Source organism: Phocoena phocoena, chromosome 11, assembly GCF_963924675.1.
Source record: "Phocoena phocoena chromosome 11, mPhoPho1.1, whole genome shotgun sequence".
Taxonomy (NCBI): Eukaryota; Metazoa; Chordata; class Mammalia; order Artiodactyla; family Phocoenidae; genus Phocoena; species Phocoena phocoena.
This window is the reverse complement of record NC_089229.1, coordinates 70,196,755-70,223,014: the sequence shown is the minus strand read 5'-3', so window position 1 is coordinate 70,223,014 and position 26,260 is coordinate 70,196,755. Positions and strand designations below refer to the sequence as shown.

Sequence of the window (26,260 nt, the reverse complement as noted above, 5' to 3'; positions counted from 1 at the left end):
ATGTTCAACTATTTCCAGGTGTCAGATCAGCTAGGAATCCTCACTCACCTATATTTGATAAATGCAGGTTTACTGGGTTTTGCTGTTAAAATTGCAGGAGACACTCAGCAGGTAGCTCCCCTTTCTTGTTTTTTTTTTTTTTAAGACACATTAGTGTTTTGTTGCTGTTGTTGTCATTTTTCAATTTATTTGGTTGCACAGGGTCTTAGTTGCAGCAGGTGGGATCCTAAGTTGAGGCTCACAGTCTCCTTAGTTGTGGTTCTCCGGCTCCTTAGTTGCAGCATGTGGACCCCTTAGTTGCAGCAGGGGGGCTCCTTAGTTGTGGCATGTGAACTCTTAGTTGCAGCATGCATGTGGGATCTAGTTCCCTGATCAGGGATCGAACCTGGACTCCCTGCATTGGGAGCACGGGGTCCTATCCACTGCGCCACCAGGGAAGTCCCTCCGCTTTCTTGTTATACCTTCAGGAAGACCAGGTGGATGCTGGGCAGACACACCATGGCAATATTACCTGGGATTGACCAGGTCTTGTTCCAACAGGAGACTGACCTTCTCATCCTGTGTGTGGGCTCCTTATGGAAGAGCTGGGAGCTGCTGAAGGAAGACTTCCTTTTGGCCCTGACCCAAGGCAGAGATCCTGGCTCAGGACTGCTTCTCTACCTTCACCCTGATGAAGCTGTGGCACTTCTCTTCACTGGGCGGGGCAGCCTAGGGTTCAGACACATGCAGCACCCCCTTCTCATGGACTACAGAGTTAATGCCATCACCTTCTACTCTACAACTTCTAGTAGGGGTGCTTGGCCCTGGCTCCGCCCTCCTCCAAGCCCAGTAGACACTGGGTCCTGGAAGGGAGGAGGCTTTTTCTCCTTTTCCTTAAACACATACACACACATACACACAAATTGAAGAAAATAAACACATTTTACCCACTTCCAAAAAAATAAAAAATGGGGTGGCAGCAGTGGCTTCAACAACACTAAATTCCAGAAATAGCAACTGCATCTTCTAGTGCTTCACAGAAGTATAGCAACGGATTCCTCACCAGACACTTCTGTAAGTGTGGGTTTGGACATTTCTTCCTGGTTGCCTAGTCTCATTCCCGATTCTACAGCTCTCCCAGAGGTTCTGTGAGCTACCGATGTCTTAAAAACATAAAGTCTCCTTTCTATTTCAAAATCTGATTCATTTCTGTAGCTTATAACAGAGAACACCAACAGATATGTGACTTACGTACATTTACTGGGAAGCGGGCTATGGCTTTCATCAGATTCTCACAGAGGTTCTCTGTTTTTAGAATCAAACCTAACTGAATTCCAGTGTGAACTCTGTCCCTTCCTTGCTTCATGTCCTACTTCCCTCTTATATAAAACAGGTTTAATAAAATCTACTTTGCAGTATTTTCTGAGGAATAAACAATAATTCAAGGGGGAAGTATCTGGCATACGTGCACTTCATCAAGGTTAATTCCCTTTCTCTAGACTCCTTTAAACTATAAATAAAACTTAAGTTTCATTTTAAGAAAGGGGGTTGTAAGGTAGCGTGTAAAAACAAAGATCAGTGATAACATAAACATACTTAATATTTGTTAAAAAAATCAGGTATTCTAAATTTATTAAAGATTTTTTGAAAATACAAATAAAATCTACAGAAAACTGAGATGAGATTAAAGTATTCTATAAACAATACAGGGAAAGATCAACAAAAATCTGGGCATAAGAATTAAATACCATTATAGTTCAAGATCGACACAAATGTTTCATTTCTAGGACTGATAGGTCAGGTGAAGTCCATTTGCATAATACCACTGAATTTCAGAATGGCATTTGATAGAGTTTCATTATATTTGGTGATGACCTTGTTAGACATGAGATAAGACCTGTGCTGGAAGTGACTCTGTGTGGTGGATTCATAACTGGTTGAATGACCAGAGTCTAAAACACAGATTATGGATTGAGGGAGCAGGGTTTAATGAGGCACATCATAGGCATACATATGACTTGGTTGTATACATATGCTTCTTATTACTTTGGTGAGGCCAGTTGAATCAAGAAATACATAGTAAAAGCCTACTATATGTCATGCATTGTACTAGGTACTGAATATACAATGGTGAAAAAATACGTATTCCTGCATTCAGGATCTTACAGGTTAGTGAGGAAAAGAAGTCAAGGATATGACCATTATAATGTAGTTTGATAAGTGCTAGGATTAACATAAATACAGAGTACTATAGGAGCTCAGAAGTGGGCCACGTCACCCAGTAATAAACAAAGTCCTAAAAAAGGTGATGTCTCAGTCAAGCCTTGAAGAATAAAAGTTAGCAGAGGAGAAAAGAAGTATCACAAAACAGTATGTGCAACAAAACAGTATGTGCAATCACAAAACAGTGTGTGCGACAGAATGTCTCAATTCACTCAAATTGAGATAAAGCATGACCTGTTCCAAGAACTATATTTCTGATTGTATGTATGGAGCAGGGTATATGATGGTGGAGTTGATGAGAGATGAGACTGGAGGTGACATAAAAGAGTGTTAGGGGATCATTAGGTAATATAAGAAGAATCCATGAAGATTCTGGTAAGGCAAAATGATAAGCTAAATACAACAAGAAATTTAAGAGGGATAAATGCAAGTTTCAAAGTCTAACTACTCAAGGATGGGTGGAAATGTTTAAGAGCATGAGAGAAAGGCACAGGGATTTTAGGTGACCACAAGATTTATATGATTTAAATGAGTGAGAAGGTAACCCGTAGAAGAAACCTCTTCAAAATCCTAAAAGGAAGAAGTCAGAATCTGAATTTATGGTGTGATACTTGCCTCACCATAATTCAAATTTTGTGTCATTGTATTTGCCTTCAAATGTCTAAAGGGATTTTGACATGGAAGAAGGGTCAGACTTGTTCTCTGAGGCCTCAGAGGACAGACCCGGCATGAGGAAGTTATGTTACTGAACTCAGGTTTGGCTGCTCATCACTCAAAAGCAAACAATCGAGGGGCAAGTGTCGGTAGAAAGGAAAGTTGCTTTATTCATAAAAGCGAGCAATCTGAGGAGGAGGTGGACTCTTGGCTAAAGACCATCTCCAAAGATTCTGCTCAGCCATGGCGATTTTTTAAAGGAAAAGGCGGAAACAATCTCAGTTAATCATTAAGGTAAGAGATTAGATTGTCATTTATCCGTTGTGTGCAGACCCACTGACTTCTCCTGATTCCTTTGGATGCTGTCTTGCCCACCTGGTCCACCTGCAACTGGCTGTCCTCTGGCCCCTGTGGTCTGCCTGCAAATTCGCTATACTGGGGGTAGAGAGTCAGTCATTCTTTAACTACTTAATTCTTCATTCCTACTCCTTTTAATCCAGGAAAGGAGTCAACAGGTTAGGCAAGTCGGGAGTTAAGTTAAATGTTACCTAGTGATCTCATTTTTATGATTAAGGTCTGAGGAAAACAGAGACGAACAAACAGAAAAGAGGCAAAAAAGCCACTTACAAGTCCCCACTGTCGGACATCATTCCATTTCCATGAGACTAGGGGCAAAGGCCCATCTGCCGTAACTGCTTCCTGCTGAGAGGGCATCAAATTCTTAGAGTGAAAAATGTCGACATGGGTCTGTAGCATCTCTTTGCTGACAGTTTTAGTTGCCTGCTTATATACATGGGCAGAGCAAGCTCCAATTATTCTTACGCCAACAAAGATATAGATTATTATGAGCAATAGTGTTAATCCCATTCTTGTATCGTCAGACACTGAGTCTGTGACTCCATTGTCCTAATCATTAACTGCTTGAGCCTGCTCTTTTGTGATTCTGGGAGGCCTGGGAGACTTCAGCTTTTCTACAAATGAGAGGCAGGGGACATAGAGGGGCCTTTGTTCTTGGGGGTAGGGGGCACTGCAGGGTTCTGCTCAGTTCCAGTTAGGGGAGAACACATGTTCACTCAAGAGAAGAAAAAGTTTCCGCCTAAGCCGTCAAAACCAGAATGGGCTGACTGGTGCGGTGGGGGTAATTGTGTTGAAACATGTTCAACCGGAGGCTCATCCATGATCATTTAGGTGGATGTCTCCAAAGACCTTCATCCACGACTGACCAGGTGTAGAAGAAGCAGAGATGATAAAAAATGAAGAAGAGATGTCCCTGCCTTCAATCTAATATCATGCTTGACATAAAGAGTTGTGTGGTATTTAGTAAGGCATGTTAAAATCATACTGTCACTCAAAACTGTCCTATTTTGGAAAGATTCTTTCCCCTAAATATTAGCTTTTACAACTCCTTGTGTATTTTTTTTTAATTATATTGCCAAAATATTTGGTATTTCATTTTTTTGCAATTAAAATAGCATTGATTTATGACCTAACATAAGCAAACACACTCTGACTCTAAAGACTGAAAAGCTGTTCTCTGTGCATGCCACCATGAAAACCCATCCAATAATCAAGGCTCCACGCTTCCTGTAAAATGGACTCAGACTTTGCCTCCAGCTGTACAATATAGAACCCTGTAGACAACATTTTTAAATTTGCCATTAAAAGTATAAGAACGTTTTCCAGACCCTACAGAAAACTACTCTTTCAGACAATGGGAATCATTTTTTTCATAGCACAAAACTGAAAAAGGCACTATAAGTCAGAAGCTTTATACTCAGAGAGCACATGTATTCATTTATTTCAAATTCCATCTGAGAATGAACCGCAGCAGCGGTGACCTACAATTTGCTACAGACTGATTTAGCCTAAAAAGACCCAAAATAGCCTTTCTACTCAGCATACAGTATCTACTCATCTATTCTGAGAATCTAATCTTTGCTGCATACTTTCTCCAGGTATGGATATTCTTTGTGATATTCACTTGACTTTGATCACCAATTTGATAGTTTAGCCTCTACTGCAGAAAATGTTCTCCAGTTTAAATACCTCGTCTTAAATCTATTACAGAAAACTGTAATAGATTAGTCAAAGCAAGGCACTTTTATCTATTTTAGAGAATTTTAAGAATAAGACATTTTCAACTTGCTAATTTTCATGGGTTTTTTAGAAATAATAATAAACTGATTTTTATAATGGACTCAGTAAAAACAATAGTTTGCCAATCTTCTCCTTTATATCAGGGACTAAGAAAAGTAGGGGAGGGAAGAAATAAAGCACAATGGTTTTTAATATTTCTCTTGCATGAGGTAAGAACTCAAAATACCTTCCAAAATAAATGTTACCCACTTTTCAGAGATGGTACAAAAATTGGCACAATGTATAATCAATAGGGCCTGGAAGTTTTACTCTGTTATGCTGATTCTATGAAATTTCTTTAATTCTGTACAATATAAATCATCTAACAGTATTAAAATTAAATGTAATTTGAAATTAATGATGTGAAATTTTATTTCAGTTATCATTTAATCAAACCACTTTCATAATTTAGCTAGTCACCTTGGCTTCCCAGAAACTAATGAAATAAATAGCGTCCCAGTGGCAGGGGGGATGGATTTTGGCATCTGATCTTTTATTACAACTCAATCCCTGACTACCTCTATAAACTTGGACAAGTCACTTCACTTCCCTGGTCGCAGGTCCTTATCTGAAAATAGGTACATATTACCTATGTGTCTATCACCATTGCTGTCACTGGCTATGGATTGGAGGTTCCAGTGAATCAAATTGAGTTTGATTAATTTGCTAGAGTGGCTCGCAGAACTCAGAGAAACATTTTACTTGCTATATTAACAGCTTATTATAAAAAGGTATAACTCAGGAACAGCCAAATAGGAGATGCATGGGGCAAAGTATGGGGAAAGGGCCCAGAGCTTCCATGCCCTTTCTAGGCACGCCACTCTTTCCGAATCTCCACGAGTTCACCAACCTGTCCTTTTGGGTTTTTATGGAGCCCCATTACATAGGAATGCTTGACTAAATCATTGGCCATTGGTGATGAATTCAACCTCCAGGCTCTCTACCATCCCAGGAGGTCAGATTGTAGGACTGTAAGTTCCAACCCTCTAATCACCTGGCTTATTCTCCTGGCAACCAGCCCCCCCAATTAGGTGGGGTCCAAAAGTCACCTAATTAACATAACAAGAAACACCGTAATAGCTCTCATCACTTAGGAAATTCCAAGAGTTTTAGGATCTCAACTGGGTGAAGACCAAATATGTATTTCTTATTACAAGTCAATATCATAGCACTATGCAGGATATACGCAAGGGGTGGACACAGAAAGTAACAGATAGGGTCTTATTTATACGATATGATCAGAATTACAGTAAAGATGACAAGAAAATGGGATCACAAATATAAAACACTTGGCCTATAAAAGGCATTCAATAAATATTATTACATTGCTTTAGAACAAGATATGGAAAAAATTCTGAAATGCAAGTAGGTAGAATTGGAAATTTAAAGGAAGAGCAGGCTAGATATTTTCAAATTCTTTTCTATAAGATACTTAGAAAAACTGGATCAAATATAATAGTCATTCTTTCCAACGCATAGCTGAATTCATTAAAAAAGAAAAAAAAAAAAGGTATGGAAAATTCCCAAGGGCCAAGTCTGAAAAGCAAGTTGTAACCCATAGTTGTAGGCTGACACTGAAAGTGCAGTTGGCTTTAAAGCAGTTGACACTTCCCATTTTCTAAATGCTTGAGTTTTAAGGGCAACCTCGAGACAGAAAACAAGATCTTGAACTTGCAAAAGATAGGGATTTGGAGTTGAAGTCCCAGTGCTCACACTCACTGAAAAAGAAGGCTAGAAAAAGGCTGTCTGCCTATCAGCAAAGAGGAAACACAAAGAGATTTGTCTGTCTCGGCACAGACTTAGAGTGTTCAAAAATAAAAATAACCTCTGAGGGGCTTCCCCGGTGGCACAGTGGTTGAGAGTCCGCCTGCTGATGCAGGGGACATGGGTTCACCCCCCGGTCTGGGAAGATCCCACATACCGTGGATAGGCTAGGCCCATGAGCCATGGCCGCTGAGCCTGTGTGTCCGGAACCTGTGCTCCGCAACAGGAGAGGCCACAACAGTGAGGGGCCCGCGTACCGCAAAAAAATAAATAAATAAATAATGACCTCTGAGATTCATAACTACAGGTTATGAATCTGCGTTTGGGATTAAAATTCAGCCTCTAATTGGTTTGGGAAACCCCAAAACAGTAAATTAACATATAAAGTTCAGGCAAACATGATAATCGCAATCCAAAATTACAAAACACACCAGCCATGTGGAAAACTTATCTGAGATAAGAGATTAGGCCCTCAAGAACTTCAGCTATTGGAAATATCAGATAGAGAATATAAAATTAGAATGCACAAAAAAAGCATATAGTGACTCCAAAGTAAAAATCTGGAAGAGATTACACTGATGATGGGGTAGAATACACACAAAAACTTAATTAGAAATACAAATTAAGCTGAAAGATTTGGGTGAGATTTGGGGAGAATGGGTGACTGTAAAATGTAATGGTATTGTCTGGAGCGTGTCTGAAATTTAGGCAGAGTCCCAAACTGTCTCCAATAAAATAAAATTCATATATCACAAATTTTTTAAACTTTTAGGACTGAAAAATAAACTGTTGAAATAGTCTCTTCTTCAGTGAAACAAAGATTCCTGTGAATATAATATAATGTAATATAATAGGATGCCTGAGGACATCTTAGGCTTTCATTAGAACTACCTTATTTAGAAATGAAACAGCTATTCATTTTACAATTTTGATCAAGGATCATTTTGACCAAGAACCGCTATTAGAAAAGGAGCTTCACAAAATTGGTATCTTGTTATGTAAGCCCAGGGTTGATCAGGAGTGTGCGAAAGAACAGATGTAAAAAATGTGGGTGTGTACAAGTCAGGACACTGTCGTTTTTCCCCACTTTGTATCTGCTGAGACAGTAGTCTTGCATATCTGCGCCCAGGCTGGCATGAGCAGAGGAAGGGGAACAGGGAAGAAGCAGGACACAGAAAGCACAAGTGGAGTCAGCACTTGGGCTACATCATATGAATAACATGACTTTTCTGTGTGGCTGTGTGAAAGTGCTTGGGCTGGAATTATCCAACCAGAACAACACCCAAGGGAGCCATTTGCCAGGAAAGTGGTGTGGCAGTAAAAGGAGGTCAAGGGAAGAGGCTGATCTGGACCCAAAGATCCCATAAGAGGGGACTTTGCAGTGGGGACCCCGTCAGAAAGCCGGCACCTGCACTCTGCAAGGATTTATCTGCCATCAGCATTACCAGAAAAGCAACAAGGAGCAGATTGTAATCACCCAAAGAAGACAAGGGGTGCTTTCCTTCCCTGCCATCCCTTCCCCAAGCTCTAGAAAGAAGACAGAGGAAGAGTAACAAGTCTGACCAGCACTGGGGGAGAGTTTTGGATCAGATATGAAATTAAAGTTTTTAACTGGACTAGATTATTTTAATAACAGAAACTGACCAGAAAGGTATAGGATTTGCCCAAGGTGTTGTTAGGAGGTTGGAAAGTAGTATTTGGCATAGAATTATTAAAGGCGGCTTGTACTCTACTGTTTTCCATGTATTGTAGTTAAAATTGTGTAAAAAGCAGAGAACGATACGGTACTCAGTTTCCAATCCCTCTGTTAAATAGTAGACCTGCATTAGAAATGCCAATTTTTCTTGTGGATTGAAGTTTACAGTCTATCTAGAGGGATGCGGTTCTCAGACTTAAACGTTAATGCAAAACACTTCACATAGGGACAAAGGGTTAAATGCTGAGTGCGTAGCACAGACTATGATTTGAGAGGACAATACTGTGAGCCACCCAGTCAGTTTCACGGACAATATAGGACCTAAGCTGTGCCCGAGGAGATGGATATAATTTGCATTGATAAAGCGATGTTGGGAGGATTTTGCAACAGGAAGAGGTAGCATGGGCCAAGGTGCAGAGGTGGCAATCCAGACATCCTCCTGGCTGCAATGGGATTTGTGTGAGGGAACAATGGGACAGAAATTTACAGACAGAGTTCAAGGTCAGATTTCAACAGCCAGGACGTATCAGCCAAAGGAATTTGCATCTGATTGGATAAATAATAAGAAACCATTAGTTTTGCACAAAGGCTTTTGAGATGATTGTCAAAGGAAGACAGAGAAAGAAACATTTAGAAAAGGAAAGCAAACATTTATTTTCTAAGAGGGCAAGAGAGTCAGACTTCAGAAGAATTGGCTGGCCAAAGTATTTAAATTTAAAAGCTGCAAAATTGCCCAGGTTACCGAGTTTACATTAGTCTGTCCATGAAGGAAAAACAGTAGCTTTCTCACATGATTATCATATTCAAAAACTCACGACGTATCTTCAGACACCAACATGGCAAATATCAAGTATTAAATGGTGAAATATTCAAAGTTTTGCTATGCAGGGGCCAAACCCAGTCAAGGCGACCTCATTATTTTGGGTTTATGTCAGAGCATTACATGTTTTCTCTGACTGTCATATATGATGTGCCTAATCATGTTGGAAGCAGGGTAAAATGTCACTTTTTGCCTCTACGGGATCAAAGTGGAATTTGAAGCCAATAAACTTGACACTGGTGTTCAGTGGTGTTGTTGAGATGAGCAGAAGTCTCTGTAGGTCTGGGCCACTGTGTTTTCCAGCTTCACCACGAAGAAATTGAGGCAGAGGTGTCAACTGACGGCTCAATGACATATTCCATGACGTAGCTGGGCTGCGGTATGCAACTGACAGCATGGCTTTCCGTTCCACTTCTCCAGCCCTTCTGATTAGCCTGCTGAACCATTTTACTTCTCTTTCAATGATAACTACCAGCAAATTAATTCAAGTGTGGGTGTTTTGGAGTTGCTATCAACAAGACAAATGATACAAGCCTCACCAGCAGTGCCCATAATTCAGTTATTCTTAATTAGGCAGTGCTAATCTGAGGAAGAACCATCCTACAAGATCCTTGATGCCTCCCTGGATATATCAGCATTATTGTCAGAGCATCTGCCTCCTTTATGGCTAGTTCCAAAACATATGATTTACTTCTTATTTTATTATATTGTGGGGTTTTCCCCCTTGAACCTGGAATGTGCAGTTGGTGTCCTGTTACTACATTTTCATCCGGCCACAGAAGTAGCAGTGTGAGGTTACAGATATGCCTCGGTGGTGTCATACCGATTCAGACACTAAGAGATTCCCATTATTTCCGCTACCTGGCTCCATCTGCTTCTGTGCTGATGGAAGGAAGTTCTTTCTAAAGTCTTGACTGTATTGGTTTGGTCTTTGCTACACAATGGACTTTCTGTTGTTCAATAATTATTAAGTATAAAAAATACTATACTCCTCTATAATATGCTTTATAAAGCAGAGAATTTTTTCCATACATGTCATTCAAAGATGCAAATTCAGACCTTCCCATGTCTTCATTTGTGTCACAAAATGATTTTTTTTAACAGAATGTCGACTTGGATTTTTCTGTTATCCTGATATTGCTGTTAATTTAGTCACTCTTTGTACTGATCTGACATACACAGGAGGACCAAGTGCCAAAATAGATGAACAGCTCCACTCCTTTGAGATTACAATTGTGTCTATGAGCACATGTATAAAACTGCATTAGGGCAGTGGGAGTTGGTGATGGGGGTAGGAGGGGAAGAAAGAAGGATAAATTATAGATGTTTTAGACTTGGGAGTAAAAAGAGACTCTCAAAATGCTCTGAATAAAATTACATCTTTGTTGATATTTTTCCTTATATAAAACGTTTTTACTGTTCTTTGAAATTATGATAAACATGGTTACATCACAAGTAATATCTGAACAGGATTGAGAATACTTCAAAGATGTTTTGCTCATCAACTGACATCTTAAGAAATTCATTTAAAAATTAAATTGTACATTAATACAATGTAAATTAAAATACAAATAGAACTTCCCCTTTAAAAGTAATTTTTGAGATCAAAGCTTGTCCTTGGAATTTTTGTCTTTTCTCCACTGGTGGCAGTTTTCCCCTCTGCTGGTTTGATGGCATTTTATTGAGAAGCATTGTGTTGTCAATAAATAGGGTGGTAACCCTGAGGTAGGAGGGACCATCTGCCCAAACTGGATTCTGGGATGAGACGTATGTCAATCACTACAGCCTTTATGGTGTGTGTGGTATAATACATATGCCATACAACTTAACATCTTAACCACGTTTAAATGAACAGTTCAGTAGCGCCAGGATACATTCACATTGCTGCGCAACCCATCACCAGAACTCTTCTCATCTTTCAAATCTGAAAGATTTGAATCTATTCTTTTAGATTGACTGTGAGTCAGCATTTTAAACACGAGTTTAAAACTTTCCTGAAGGCTGTGTTTGCTGCAGTAGCAGGGGTAGCAGGGGTGTAGGCAGCTGTAGCAAAGCGAAAAAGAGGCTGAGGGGACAACCCGAAGATGGCGGCTTAGAGCACCCAGGCCAGACTTCATTCATGGAAACTCCAACTTCCTCGGCCATCCTCCCGTTAACAGTCTTCAACCTTCCTTTTTCAACCACAGCTCTGTACTTCCACCCTCTTCAAGCCACAGATGCTCCACCTTCCAGCCCAATGTTTATAAACAGCACTGCATAGGAGAAGTATTCCGAGGGTTAGGAGGTGGGGGAACGGCTTCTGTGAGTACAAATTTAGGAAATGCTGCATACTCTTCCCCTCTTGGAAATTCCCAATGTTCATTTACATAATAAAAGCTCCGACAAGTCTGACAGTGAAGAAATCGATGTAATTTTATAACTTTGTCTAAAATAGCCCTTTCCAAATTACTTGACTATGTACCTTATAACATGATGGTTAAGAACACAGGTTTGTGGATTCATGAAGCTCTAGATTCCAGGACCAACTTTGCACTTACAAACTACACCAAGTTACTTGCCCTCTCTGGGCCTTGGTTTTCACATCAGTGCAATAGGTTAAATAACATCCAGCTTTTCAAGGAAAGAAGGAAGGAAGGAAAGGAGGGAGGGGAATCCTATAAACTCAACTCTATGATGACATGGATTCAAAAGTATAGATTTAACCTAAATGTAACAGTAATAGCAAAAAAAAGTAAGTCAAGATCAAAAAGAACTACAAGACGCTGACAAAATATTCCAGATTCAAAGAGGCTAAAGAAACAAGACAATTTAACACAATGTACGAGCGTGGGTTAGAGCTTGAACCAGGAAAAAAAAAGCTATAAAGGATATTATTAGGGTGATTGATAATACTTGAATATGGGCTGTATTTAAAACAATAGAATAGAATTGTATCATTGTTAAATTTCTTGATTTAAATTATTGTACGATGGTTATGTAAGAGAATGTCCTTATGTCTAGGAAACACACACTGAAGTATTGAGGGTAAAGGAGACAAATGTATCCAACTTACTCTCAAATGGTTGAGGGAAACCTCAGAACCACAAGAGAGAGGGGTGGGGTGGGGGGAAATGATAAGGCAAATGAGGCAAAATGTAAAAGAATTAAGGGTATACAGGAGTTCCTCGTGCTATTCTTGTAACTTTTCTAGTTTGAAATATATCAAAATGAAAACTTACCTAAAATTCATGATAATAGATATAAACATATATAATGGCTAGCTCAGGGCTCATCTTCTCAAAAACACCTGTGTCTAATGATGCCTTGTGCTGGGTATCTCCCACTTGTCCCTCCAGTTCGGCCTCCACCACCTTCCTCGCCCCTGTTTGATCTCTGGGGGTCTGTCTTTAAGGACTCTATCAGTGGGCTCTGTGCTCTCTGGTCTTTAGCTGGATTGGCCCAGTGGGAGATGCTCTTTGGGTTCTGGCAACCTCTACCTCCCTGCTCTGCCCCTTTGGGCTTAGAAGTGATAATAGTTCCCCAGCGCTATGAGCCCTGGATATTCCAACATTCCGTGTTGTTTTCCCTAAACCTTGACCACACATTTGTAACTTCATTTACCACACCTCAGCTACCCAGTTTGAACATGCTTCAGTATATATACTCTCTAGACGCTGGAGACACAAAGACGGCTGAACATGAATGATGCTTTCTGACTGCTCACAATCCAAAGTAAAAAATGAATGCTGTTAAATAAAACACATTTGTGATACCCTCAGTCATAACCTGAATTACTAAGGAAACTTCCCTCAACACTCTCTCACCTGGCCTTATAGTTTGGAGATTAATCCTTCCTAAGTGTCCTCCAGCTCTATCTGAGCAGTCCCCAAAGGGGGCCACCTCATGGGCACCCAGGATCAGGGTCTTCAGTGTCTTCTGCTCTGGCCTCCTCGTGTTCACATGCCACTGTGTTTGATGACAATGACACATGTAGGATCACATGCCCCCGAGCCCAGTTAATGTGGCCATAACTCCTTCCTCAGAGGAATGAACCTCCCTCTTGATTTCATAACAGTATATCAGAGAAATGTAGTCAAGGTTAATGAGAAATTACTAAAAGTCTTAGAATAATGGAATATTATAACTTTACAACCACCACTCTGCTCTGGAATGTCCTGCTGTCCTTCACCTGACCCACTCACTGCATCAGTCCATCACCAGAAGCACCCCAGCCTAAACTTTCAGTGTTAAACAATTGAGAAGATTAACGAACAGATCAAATAAATCCTCAAAATGATGGGAGACTAAGCAGCCATTAAAGTTATGCTAAAGATCTATGTAAACAATAGTGTTTACAATGGTTGAAGTGAGAAAAAATAGGTTACAGAACTCCTTGTAGAGTATGAATTCATACATACACACACACACACATACACACATATAGGTACATATACATATAGAAACATATATACACAAAAACATATATGTATGCACTTATACACACACACATGTCATTGTCAACTTTGTTAACCTGGGAACTCTGTTTCCCAGAAACCTCTTCCCTGTCTGGCTCTGAGCTGGAGTTGGCAGCCACACGCTGAAGGAATTCCCAGTTAGATACACTGCCAGATAGACCCAGACTTGCCTGGTGGTTTCCAACTTGTCCTAATTCTCATTCCACACCCAAATCTTCTGCTGCTGCCACAGCAGTACCCTATACCAGCCTTCACTCCCAGAGGCAACAGCTTCCCAGAGACTTCACCACAAGCCTCAGCTTTTTAGTGGGATGTGGTAGGGCTTCTCAGATTTCCTGCAAGCTCTGCTTGTCCAACCACACTGGTGCTTCAGGAGAGTAGCTAGTGGCTCTTTCTCAATCCTCCAACTCCCCCTTCTGGACTCTCACTTCTCCAGCTCCCCCCATAACTTGTTATGGTCTAATTCCTATAACCAACCCCTTCTTCTATAACATCCACAGCGACTCTGCTTCCCTGACTGTACCCTAACTGAAATAATACATGAATGTGTGTAGGAAAATGTCTGAAAAGATAAGTGCTAAATGGAAATCCTCATTATGTCTGAGTGGTAGGCTTATAAGGTTTTTTTCTTTTTATTTGTTTGTGTTTAATTTTTTTTTAATAATGACCATGGATTAACTAAGTTTAAATGGTTAAAGAAAAATATATTTTACATGGCAACAATCCAGTAACAACCCATTCTTTTTTTTTAATACTAGTTTCAGGTGTACAACATAGTGATTCAATATTCTTACAAATTATAATCATTTTAAATTTATTATAAAATATTGGCTATATTTCCCATGCTGTACAATATATCATTGTAGCTTATTTATTTTGTACATGGTAATAATCCCCCTCCCCTATATTACCCCTCCCCACTTCCCTCTCCCTACTCCTAATCACTATTTGTTCTCTATCTGTACCTTTGTTTCTGTTTTGTTATATTCATTCATTTCATTCTTTTAGATTCCACATATGTGATAACATACAGTACATACTATATGTTATGTCCTTCTCTGTCTGACTTATTTCACTAAGCATAATACCCTCCGGGTCCATGCATGTTGTTGCAAATGGCAAAATTTAGTTCTTTCTTATGGCTGAGTAATATTTCATTATATATATTATATATACAATATTATATATAATATATATATATATATCTTATATATGTTGGCTAACACTGCTATGAACATAGGGGTGCATGTATCTTTTCAAATTCGTGTTTTCATTTTTTCCAGATATATACCCAGGAGTGGAACTGCTGGATCATATGATAGTTTTATTTTTAATTTTTTTTGAGGAACCTCAATACCATTTTCCATAGTGGCTGCACCAAATTACATTTCCACCAACAGTGCACAAATGTGCCCTTTTCTCCACATCCTTGCCAACATTTGTTATATATGGTCCTTTTTTTTTTTTTTTTTTTTTGCGGTACGCAGGCCTCTCACTGTTGTGGCCTCTCCCATTGCAGAGCACAGGCTCCGGATGCGCAGGCCCAGCGGCCATGGCTCACGGGCCCAGCCACTCCACGGCATGTGGGATGCTCCCGGACAGGGGCACGAACCCGTGTCCCCTGCATCGTCAGGCAGACTCTCAACCACTGCGCCACCAGGGAAGCCCATATGTGGTCCTTTTGATGATAGTCATTCTGACAGGTATGAGGTGATAACTCATTGTAGTTTTGATTTACATTTCTCTGATGATTAGCAATGTTAAGCATTTTTTTATGTGCCTGTTGGCCATCTGGATGTATTCTTTGAAAAAATGTCTATTCAGGTCTTCTGCCCATTTCTTAATCAGTTTGTTTTGTTTTTTGATATTCAGTTGTATGAGCTGTTTATATATTTTGGATATTAACTGCTTATGGGTCTTATCATTTACAAATATTTCCTCCCATTTATTAGGTTGTCTTTTAGTTTTGTCAATGGTTTTCTTTCTTTCTTTCTTCCTTCCTTCCTTCCTTCCTTCCTTCCTTCCTTCCTTCCTTCCTTTCTTTCTTTCTTTCTTTCTCTCTTTCTCTCTTTCTCTCTTTCTCTCTTTCTCTCTTTCTCTCTTTCTCTCTTTCTTTCCACATTGTGAAGCTTGCAGAATCTTAGTTCTCTGACCAGGGAATGAACCTGGTGAACCCAGGGCCATGGCAGTGAAAGTGCCAAATCCTAACCACTTGACAACCAGGGAATTTCCTGTCAATGATTTCCCTTGCTGTGAAAAAGCTTTTAAGTTGAATTAGATCCCATTTGTTTATTTTTGCTTTTGTTTCCTTTGTCTTAGAGGCAAATCCATGAAAAAATTGCTACCATTTATGTCAAAGAGTTTTCTGCTGATGTTTTCTTCTAGGAGTATTTTGGTTTCTGCTCTTACATTTAGGTCTTTAAACAATTTTGAGTTTATTTTTGTATATGGTGTGAGAAAATGGTCTAATTTCATTCCTTTACATGTAGCTGTACAGTTTTCCTGTCACCATTTGTTGAAGAGACTATCTTTTGCCCATTGTATATTCTTGCCTCCTTTGTCATAGACTAATCGGCCATAGGTGAGTGGGTTTATTTCTGACCTCTCTATTCTGTTTCATTGATCTATGTCTCTGTTTTTGCACCAGTACCATACTGTTTTGATTATTGTAACTTTGTCATATAGTCTAAAGTCAGCACGTGTGACATCTTCAGCTTTGTTCTTTTTCTCAAGATTGCTTTGGCAATTACAGGTCTTTTGTGATTCTGTATAAATTTTAGGATTATTTGTCCTATTTCTGTGAAAATGTCATGGCTATTTTGATAGGGATTGCATTAAATCTTCAGATTGCTTTTGGTAGTATGGACATTATAACAGTATTATTTCTTACAATCTATGAACATGATATATCTTTCTATTTGTGTCATCTTCAGTTTCTTTCATCAGTGTCTATAATTTTCCATGTAAATGTCTTTTACCTCCTTAGTTAGATTTTTCCTAAGTGTTTTATTCTGTTTGATGTGATGGTAAATAGGATTGTTTACTTAATTTCTCTGATAGTTTGTTGTTAGTGTATAGAAATGCAACACATTTCTGTATATTAATTTTGTATCCTGCAACTTCACCAAATTCATTGATGAGTTCTAGTAGTTTTTTGGTGGCTTCTTTAGGATTTTTATGTACAGTATCACGTTATCTGCAAACAGTGACAGTTTTACTTCTTCCTTTCCAGTTTGGGGTCCTTTTATTTCTTTTTCTTGTCTGACTACTGTGGCTAGGACATCCAATACTATGTTGAATAAAAGTGGCAAGAGTGGGCATCCTTGCCTTTTTCCTGATCTTAGAGAAAATTCTTTTAGCTTTTCACTGTTGAGTGTGATGTTAGCTGCAGGTCTGTCATATATTGCCGTGATTATGTTGAGGTATGTTCCCTCTATACCCACTTTGTTGATAGTTTTTATCATAAATAGAGGTTGAATTTTATCAAAAGCTTTTTCTGCATCTATTGAGATAATCATATGATTTTTATTGTTCAATTTGTTAATGTGGTGTATCATATTGTTTGATTTACAGATTTTGAACATCTTTGCATCCCGTGGATAAATCCCACTTGATCATCATGTATGATCCTTTTATTGTATTGCTGAATTCAGTTTGCTAATATTTGGTTGAGGATTTTTGCATCTATGTTCATCAATGTTGTTGGCCCGTAATATTCTTTTTCTGTGATACCTTTGTCTGGTTTTGGTATCAGGGTGATTCTGGCCTCATAGAATGAATTCAGGAGCATTGCTTCTTCTGCATTTTTTGGAGTAGTTTGAGAAGGATATGTGTTAACTCCTCTCTAAATGTTTGGTAGAATTCACCTGTGAATCTATCTGCTCCTGAACTTTTGTTTGTTGAGAGTTGTTTTATTACTAATTCAATTTCATTAATGGAAATTTGTTAACTCATATTTTCTATTTCTCCCTGGTCCAGTCTTGGGAGATTATACATTTATAAGAATTTATAATTGTACATTTATTCTAGTTTGTCCATTTTATTGGGGTATAATTGCTGGTAGTAATCTCTTATGATCCTTTGTATTTCTGAGATATTGGTTTTAACATTTCCTTTTTCATTTCTGGCTTTTTTTTTCTTGATGACTCTGACTAAAGGTTTATGAATTTTGTTTATCTTTTCAAAGAATCAGCTCTTGGTTTCTTTGGGCATTTCTTTCTTTCTTTTTTTTTTTTCCAGTGGTTAAGAATCTGCCTTCCAGTGCAGCGGAGGTGGGTTTGATCCCTGATCGGGGAATCTAAGATCCCACATGCCTGTGCAGAGCCATTAAGCTGGTGCACTCTAGAGCCGATGTGCCACAACTAGAGAGTCCACGTGCCACAATGAAGAGCCAGTGCAGCTCATCTAAAAGATCCCACACACCACAAAGAAGATCCAGCGTGCCACAGCCAAATAAATAAATATTTTTAAAAATGAACATTTAATCAAATGAATCTGTACGGTGCAGCACGTAATTACAGAGCTGTGGATATGATGCTAAGCTATCAAAAGGAAAAGTATGAGATGAATTGGACTCCTAGAGCCCGAGGGTAGTGAAAAACACATTACAGCACTCTAATAAACTGCCCATCTCAAATGACCTAAAGTGGTATTAACATAAAAACAAGCAGAAAGTCCCTTTAGAAAAGAAAATTAAATGATTTATTCAGTAGCTAACTGCATTTTCCCCAAAAGACAATATAGTAGTAGAAAAAGGAAGAACCACAACAGCAAAGCAAAAGGATACATATTTGTTGCTTTGAGGTTAAGAATAAGAGCACTAAAGTCTGCTTTTGCCGCTTATAAGTTGCTTTGCCTTAGGCCAATAACATACCATGTCTCTCAGTTGCTCCATCTATAAAGTGGGGATAGTACTATCTAGCTCCTGGAACTGTCATAAAGATTTCATGAGATAATAAATATAAAGCAAAAAGCATCATATTTAGTGCTCTACCTTAGAAAAGACTTAGCTCCTTCAATAAACTCATGTGTGGGGTGAAATAAGGAGATTTCTGAAAGCAGATGGAGCTTAAAACACCCAGAGTTTAGCTAAATGAGTCTTTCACGTGTAATTAGGGCCACTAAAAATGTAAGATACTAAAGTAGGAAGCATAGATAGAAAAGAAAATCAAAACCCTTCATGTTGGGACTTCCTTGGCAGTCCAGTGGTTAGGACTCTGCACTTCCACTGCAGGGGACTCGGGTTCGATCCCTGGTTGGGGAACTAAGATCCCGTATGCCTCACAGCACGGCCAAAACAACAACAACACAACAAAAAACTCTTCATGTTAAAAACAACAAATTGCCTGATTAAACATAGCGAATTGAACTCACATACTTACCTTTGTTTCTTCACTAAACTGCACCAAAATGATAGTAAAACAGGAGAAGCATACACCCGCATGGACACCTTCATACTGCTTTCCTAGTGGCTGTACCAACTTGCATTCCTACCAACAGTGCATGAGGGTTCCTTTTTCACCGAATCCTTGCCAACACTTGTTATTTGTTCTCTTTTTGATGCCATTCTGACAGGTGTGAGGTGATATCTCATTGTGGTTTTAATTTGCATTTCCTTGATGATCAGCAGTGTTGAGCATCTTTTCATGTGTCTGTTCGCCATTTGTATGTCTTCTTTGGTAAAATATCTATTCAGGTCCTCTGGCCATTTTTTTTTTTTTTTTTTTTTTTTTTTTTGCTGTACGCGGGCCTCTCACTGTTGTGGCCTCTCCCATTGCGGAGCACAGGCTCCGGACGCGCAGGCTCAGCAGCCATGGCTCACGGGCCCAGCCGCTCCGTGGCACGTGGGATCCTCCCAGACCGGGGCACGAACCCGCGTCCCCTGCATCAGCAGGCGGACTCCCAACCACTGCACCACCAGGGAAGCCCTGGCCATTTTTTAATCAGGTTGTTTGGGGTTTTTTTTTTTACCTTGAGCTGTGGGAATTATTTGTATATTTTGGATATTAACCCCTTATCAGATGCATCATTTGCAGATATCTTCTCCTATTCTGTAGGTAGCCTTTTCATTTTGTTCATAGTTTTCTTCACTGTGCAAAAAGCTTTTTAGTTTGATGTCATCCCATTTGTTTGTTTTTACTTTTATTTCCCTCGCCTGAGGAGACATATCCAAAAAAATTGCTAAGATCGATGATATCATAGAGCTTACTGTCTATGTTTTCTTCTAAAAGTTTTATGGTTTCATGTCTTACATTTAAGTCCCTAAGCCATTTTGAGGTGTTTTTTTGTTTTTCTTTTGTTTTTGGTTTTTTTTTTTGTATGTGGTATAAGAAAGTAGTCCAGTTTGGTTCTCCTGCATGTAGCTGTCCAGTTTTCGCAACACAATTTATTGAAGAGGCTGCGTTTCCCCGTAGTATATTTTTGCCTCCATTGTCATAGCTTAATCGACCGTACAAGTGTGGGTTTGTGTCTGGGCTCTCTATTCTGTTTCATTGATCTATGTGTCTGTTTTTGTGGCAGTACCATACCGTACTGATTACTGAAGCTTTGTAGTATAATTTGAGATCAGGGAGTCCCCAGAAGTTTTCTTAAAATCTGGGAGCAGGCCTTTTCATACCATTTCTTCATCCATGCTAGCTAGAAAATAGACATGCTAGATGGAACCAGAGGGCATTTTGTTACCATTGTTAGAAATCATTTATTGGGAATGACAAAGAAGCGGCCAAGAGGGAGGCTGAGTTCCTGATGTTCCAAATTAGCCTTGACAACCCACATTCATGTGAGAGAGAAATAAGCTTCTATCTTCTTTAGGTCATCATTATTTTTGATTTCTGTCACTTGTAGTCAAATCTCATCTCAGGTAATCCAACCTAATACACAAGCTTAGGAAGGTTTTCTTTGCAAGTTATTAGGTTCTAAAAACATGTATATAATATGGATATATATAACATGCTTTTTATTTATTGTGTTATTTAAATCCTATAAATACATCTGTTATTTTTGGTCTTGATGTACAAATTCTGAAAGTTTATTAAAGATTGATACTATGATGGTAGCTTTATCAATGTCATATATTTCTGGAAGATTCTGCTATATGTAAACATCTTCTGTGATGTTTGATGCATAACAATTAGTGTATATTTTGGTAGACTACTATATGAAATTTTTAAAAATTTCTTTGTCCCATTTTAAACTTTGGATCTTGATTTTACTCTTTCTGATATTACATTTGATTTCTTTTTAAAATTTTTCTTCTATGCCTTTCCCCATTCCTTTATTTTCCTTCTTCCTTTGTCACTTTGCTTAGGTATTGCAGGATTAAGCGCAAAGTGTCAGAAGACTAACTCTTTCAAAGGGTGCTAGGCCTGCTGGGAAATGGCCCTTAAATTCACCCATTTTCATGGTAAGCACTCAGAAATATTGTGGGATTATTTTGTCTCTGCTGAGTGGGAAGGCACAGAGTTTGAGTTTCTAGTAAGAATAGGAGGGAATAGGAAGAGGTGGGGAAAAGAAGGAGATGAAAATCCTGTGAGAATGACAAGATAAGATCTGTCAGAATCCTTACGCAATGCAGCTACTCATATCCACAAATGTATGTCCCAGGGAAATTACTGGAGACTAAATAGCCCATACCACCATCAGGCAGCTTTCTGTGTCATCTCCTGCCTTGTCTAAACAAATCCATAAATTTCCACATCCTTTTCTATAAAGAAATATTACATCCTCTAATGAAATGGGCATTTTTCCAACAATTACATTATCATTTTGTTGCTAAAGTTACCAGATATATTTCTCACAGAGAACATGAAGCTAGGTTTTATTTAAACCAAACATCAAGATTTTGGTCTGTATTTTAATAATTTTGTTTATATAAAAATGGTACATGCTTATTTTAAGGAATGTCTAGCATGAAGAAGACTAGTAGGAGGAAAGGCAGTTAAAAAAACAAAGTTAACATTTATTGAGACCTCTTTATATGTCAACATTATTTTAAGTACTTTGTGGATATTAACTCATTTAATCCTCACAATGGCTTGATGAAGTAGGACTATTACTGTACACATTTTACAGATGCCGAAACTTAAAATTTATTAACTTGCTCAAAATTACGGTTATTGAGAGGCAGAGCTGCTGTCTCAATCCCCCAACCCCCAACCCCTGGCTCCTTAGTTTCTCTTATACTTCTCAGCAAAAAGTTAACAAAACTATCATCACCTCAAACTCCACCATCCACATAACTATCAGGTGAACATCATTTCACGGATCTTTCTTTACATATATACGGGTGGAATGATAAGTAGAAATACTTTTATGAAATAGGGTTATACCATGCGTGTTATGAAGGAATGAATGATTACAAATAGACAAAAACTAAGAGCATATCTTGCACCAAGCATTGTGATTCATCTAATTTTGTGATTAAAACTTTAAAATAAATAAAAATTTTTAAATGATGTTGGTATCCTAATACATTTTTAAACTAGTAAAGGCTTAACACTTTATATACCCTCCTTGCTTTCCACCTCCCAATTTTTTGTGGATTACATTATTAGATTAGATTCAGATATGTTATCGTAATACCCCCGCTATTTCCAATTAGCCCCATAATTGAATGCTTCACTGTTTATTGTAAATTCTTTTATTATGGCGTCTCCACTGCTGAGGTCTCTGTATTGATTCATCAGTTATTTGTCTGCTTTCATTTATAAGTAGGTTTTTCAAGAACAGCTCAAGGGTTTACCATCTTTTGAGTTCATGCATGTTTGAGAATATATGCATTTTGCCTTTATATTTGAATGAGATCTTCTTTGTTATAAATGTTAGAGTCATTTTCTTTCATTCAAAACCTTGTAGACATTTCCTCTGTCTGTTGAATGTTGCGCTCCAGAAATCTAAAAATAGCTTGATTTTTCTTTTTTCATTCTTTTTTTTGGGGGGGGGTGCCTAGGAGCATGATTTGCTTTTTCTAATAAAAAAAGATTTATCTGAAGAAATCTGTCTTTATTTTTGAAATTTTACAACTTACCTAGAATATATCTGTTAGTACTCAGAAACAAAATTTCCTGAAATAAGATGTGCTCTTTTAACTTGCTGATTATTCTTTTATAATTTTCATTCCAAGAAACTTTCCTGTTCCATGTGTTCATGCCCTATTTCTAGTTTGTGGTCCTTTTGGATTTTTCCTAATTATGATGATCTATCTTTCTTTTTCATTGGCATTTGACTCGCTGTACCTTTCCTCTATGTCAGCAATTTAATTTTCAACTGTCTTTTCTGTTCCTTTCTAATTTACTTAAACTTTTAATGACCTCCTTTTAATACTCAACTTGTTTCTTAGACCTACAATCTCTTTTTAAAATCTCATTTAATTGTTTTATTTCATATTTGAGGCTTACCTTAATGAATTCATGAGCTTAATAAGTTGTTCCCTAGTATGAAGCACTTGAAGGAAATTTGTTCTTTAGGATATAGTTTCTTCTAGGTTGGATTTTTTTTTCCTGTAGTATGACGCCATAGTTACCATGCCACTTTTTAAATTTTATCTTGCTCATTCTTGGACAGCTCTGATGAGATCCTCTATACCCTGTGATAAAGTGTAAATTACTTCTCATTCATCCAACAAGACTTTATTGAACACCTATGTGCCAGGCATGTATCAGTGAATAAAACAGAAAAAAAAAATCCCATTTATATTCTGGTGAATGGGAGAAGGGGTCGTTGATTAAGAAGAGAATGGTAATAAATAATAAACATAGTAAATATATTACATGTTAAGGTGATAAGTACTATGGAGAAAAAAAAAAATAGAACAAAGTAAGGAGAATTGAGAGTACCAAGGTAGAGACAGGTACAAATTGCAACTTTAAATAGGCAGTCAGTGTAGGTGTTCTGGTTGTCTATCATTGTGTAACAAACTACCCCAAAACTTTAGTGGTTTCAAGTAACAACCATTTTATATTATATGATTTTGTGGGTCAGGAATTTGGGCAGGGCTTCTGTTCTACCTGATGTCAACTGAAGTCACTCAGTGGTTTTCAACTGGTGGCAAGTTTGGGCTGGAGGATCCAGTATGACTTCACTGGCCCAAGAGGGTTCAAGATGTCTTCACACACATGCCTGGACTTGGCAGAGATGCTGGAAGCCTAGTTTCAGCTGGGACTCTCTCACTCCTCATGTAGTCTCAGGATGTCTCCAGGTGGTTTCTACAGAAGTGTAGTCAGACTTCTTACAAGAAAACTCAGGATTCTAAGAGTCCAAGGTGGAAGTTGTTAGTCCCAAAGATAAGCCTGCCATACTCTACTGGTCTAAGCCATCACAAACCATTCTTATTAATTCAAGAGGATGGGAAATAAACTCTCCCCTCAACAGTAGTGTCAAAAAATTTGCAGCCATCCCTTATTCTTCTGGTAGGTTTCACTGGGAATTGACATTTAACCAAAGATTTGAAGGAGATGAAAAAGTTGGCCAGGGAAATATTTAAGAGAAGATTTGCGGAGAAAGGAAACAACAGTGCAAAATCTTCTAGTTGGGAGATTGTTGGGCATGCCAGTGTGGTGGAGAAAGAGTGAGCAAGGCAACAGTATTAAATAAAATTAGAGAAATAATGCTGGCAGATCCTGTAAGGTCTTGTAGCCACTTAAAGGCTTTGGCTTTTACTATGAGTGAATGGTGTGTCACTGAGTGATGAGCAGAGACATGACATGATATGACTCATCTTTTGAAAAGGATCAGTCTAGCTGCTCTGTTAAGGATAGACTGTGGCTGGTTGCTGCTGGCAACAGGGTCACCATTTAGAGTCTGTTGCATTAATTCAAACAAAAGGGAATGATGGTCTAGACAAGTGTAGTAGAAGTAGAAGTAGGGAGGAGTGGTTGGATTCTGGATTTAATTTACAGGTTGATGCAATAGTATTTTTAATAGCTTAGATGTGTCATGTGTATGAACAAGAGGAAAGTAAAGAATGACTCCAAAGATTTTAGCCTGAGCAACTAGAAGGATAGATTTGTCATCATCTAAGTAAAGAAGATTCTAAATAGAGTAGGTTTAAGAAAAAAAATCAAGAATTCTGTTTTGGGTATGTTAAGTTTGGGATGAATACTAGATATCCTAGTAGAGATAGCAAGCAGAAACAAGTAGTAGAGGAGACTGGAATTTGGCAGACATCTTAACTGATGATATAAATTGGGGACATGGTCCATGTTTGTAAAGGCATTGAATGGATGAGATTGCTGACAGGCTCTGATACACTCTAGCATTAAGAGAGTGGGAAGAAAATGGAGTGCCAGACAGAAACCTGAAAGAAGTATTGAATGAGGAAAGAGGAAGACAAAGAGTACAATGAAATGGAAGCCAGGTGAAGATGTTTCAATGAAGAAAGTGCTTCTTCAAATTCTGTCACATGCTACTAATAGGGCAAATAAGATGAGGATTAGCAATTGGAGATTGGAATTAACAACACACAAGTTGGGAATTCCATGGCAGTTCAGTGGTTAGGACTTGGCACTTTCACTGCTGAGGCCCTGGGTTCCATCCCCGGTTGGGGAATGAAGATCCCGCAAGCCATGAAGCGAGAGAGAGGGAGAGGGAGAGGGGGAAGGAAGGAAGGAAGGAAGGAAGAAAACACAAGTCACTGTGATTCAATGTTTTTATAGAACGCTGAAACTAATACAATATTATAAATCAACTATAATTTTTAAAAAAAGAACACACAAGTCATTGGTGATCTTGACAAGAGAAGAACTGGAGACAGAGAATACAGACAACGCTTTCAAGGAGCTTTCCTGGGAATGATCTAGTAGAGTGGAAAAAATTATAAGGTAAAGAGAAAGCAGGAAGAATTAATGGAACATTGTTCTTGAGTTACACAAGAGAGGACAGAATCTGTTACCGAATGCAAGTGTGTGTGCCCGACACACAGTGAGGCGAAACAATACCAAAATGTCAGAGTTTGGAGCAGAGAAAGGTTTATTGCAGGGCCATGCAAGGAGAACGGGTGGCTCGTGCCTTAACCCCCCTACCTCCCCCCACTCCCCAAAAGCTTTCAACAAAGACTTTTTATAGGAAAAGTGAGGGAGGGCGTGGTTAGTTGCTGCAAACCTCTTGGTGCCGGATCCTTTGTTCTTGAGGTCAGGTCACGGTCAGGTCACGATGTTCCTGTAAACCTCTACCAAAACAAAGGTTATTCTCAGTTCTGACAAGAAAGGGCAAGGTCCCAAGGCTTAACTTTAGCCCTCTGAGGTCCAGGCCCTGGCTAAGGGGAGGGGGTCCCTGCGCAGGACAGTTACCCTGACAGAGAGCATTCGTCCCGCACCCAGTCTGGGTCTTCCTGCCGGTGCCCAGGCCCAGCTAAGCAGGCAGATCTCAGCTGGAGGTGCCCTCAGGGCCAGGTCCCCAGATCATGCCCAGCGGTCATCACTGAGGGAGCCAGGTGCCCAGGAGCCAGCCGGCCCTCAGGCCACCCAAACAGGGGCCAGGTCCCGAGGTCTGCGACCCATGGAGACAGCCGCCGGCATTAGGCCGCAGAGATGGGAATAG

At 39.0% G+C, this 26,260-nt stretch overlaps 1 pseudogene; it reads left to right on the top strand.

The window, feature by feature from the left end:
• Positions 1 to 26,260, top strand: LOC136131405 (N-acetyl-D-glucosamine kinase pseudogene; annotated as a pseudogene).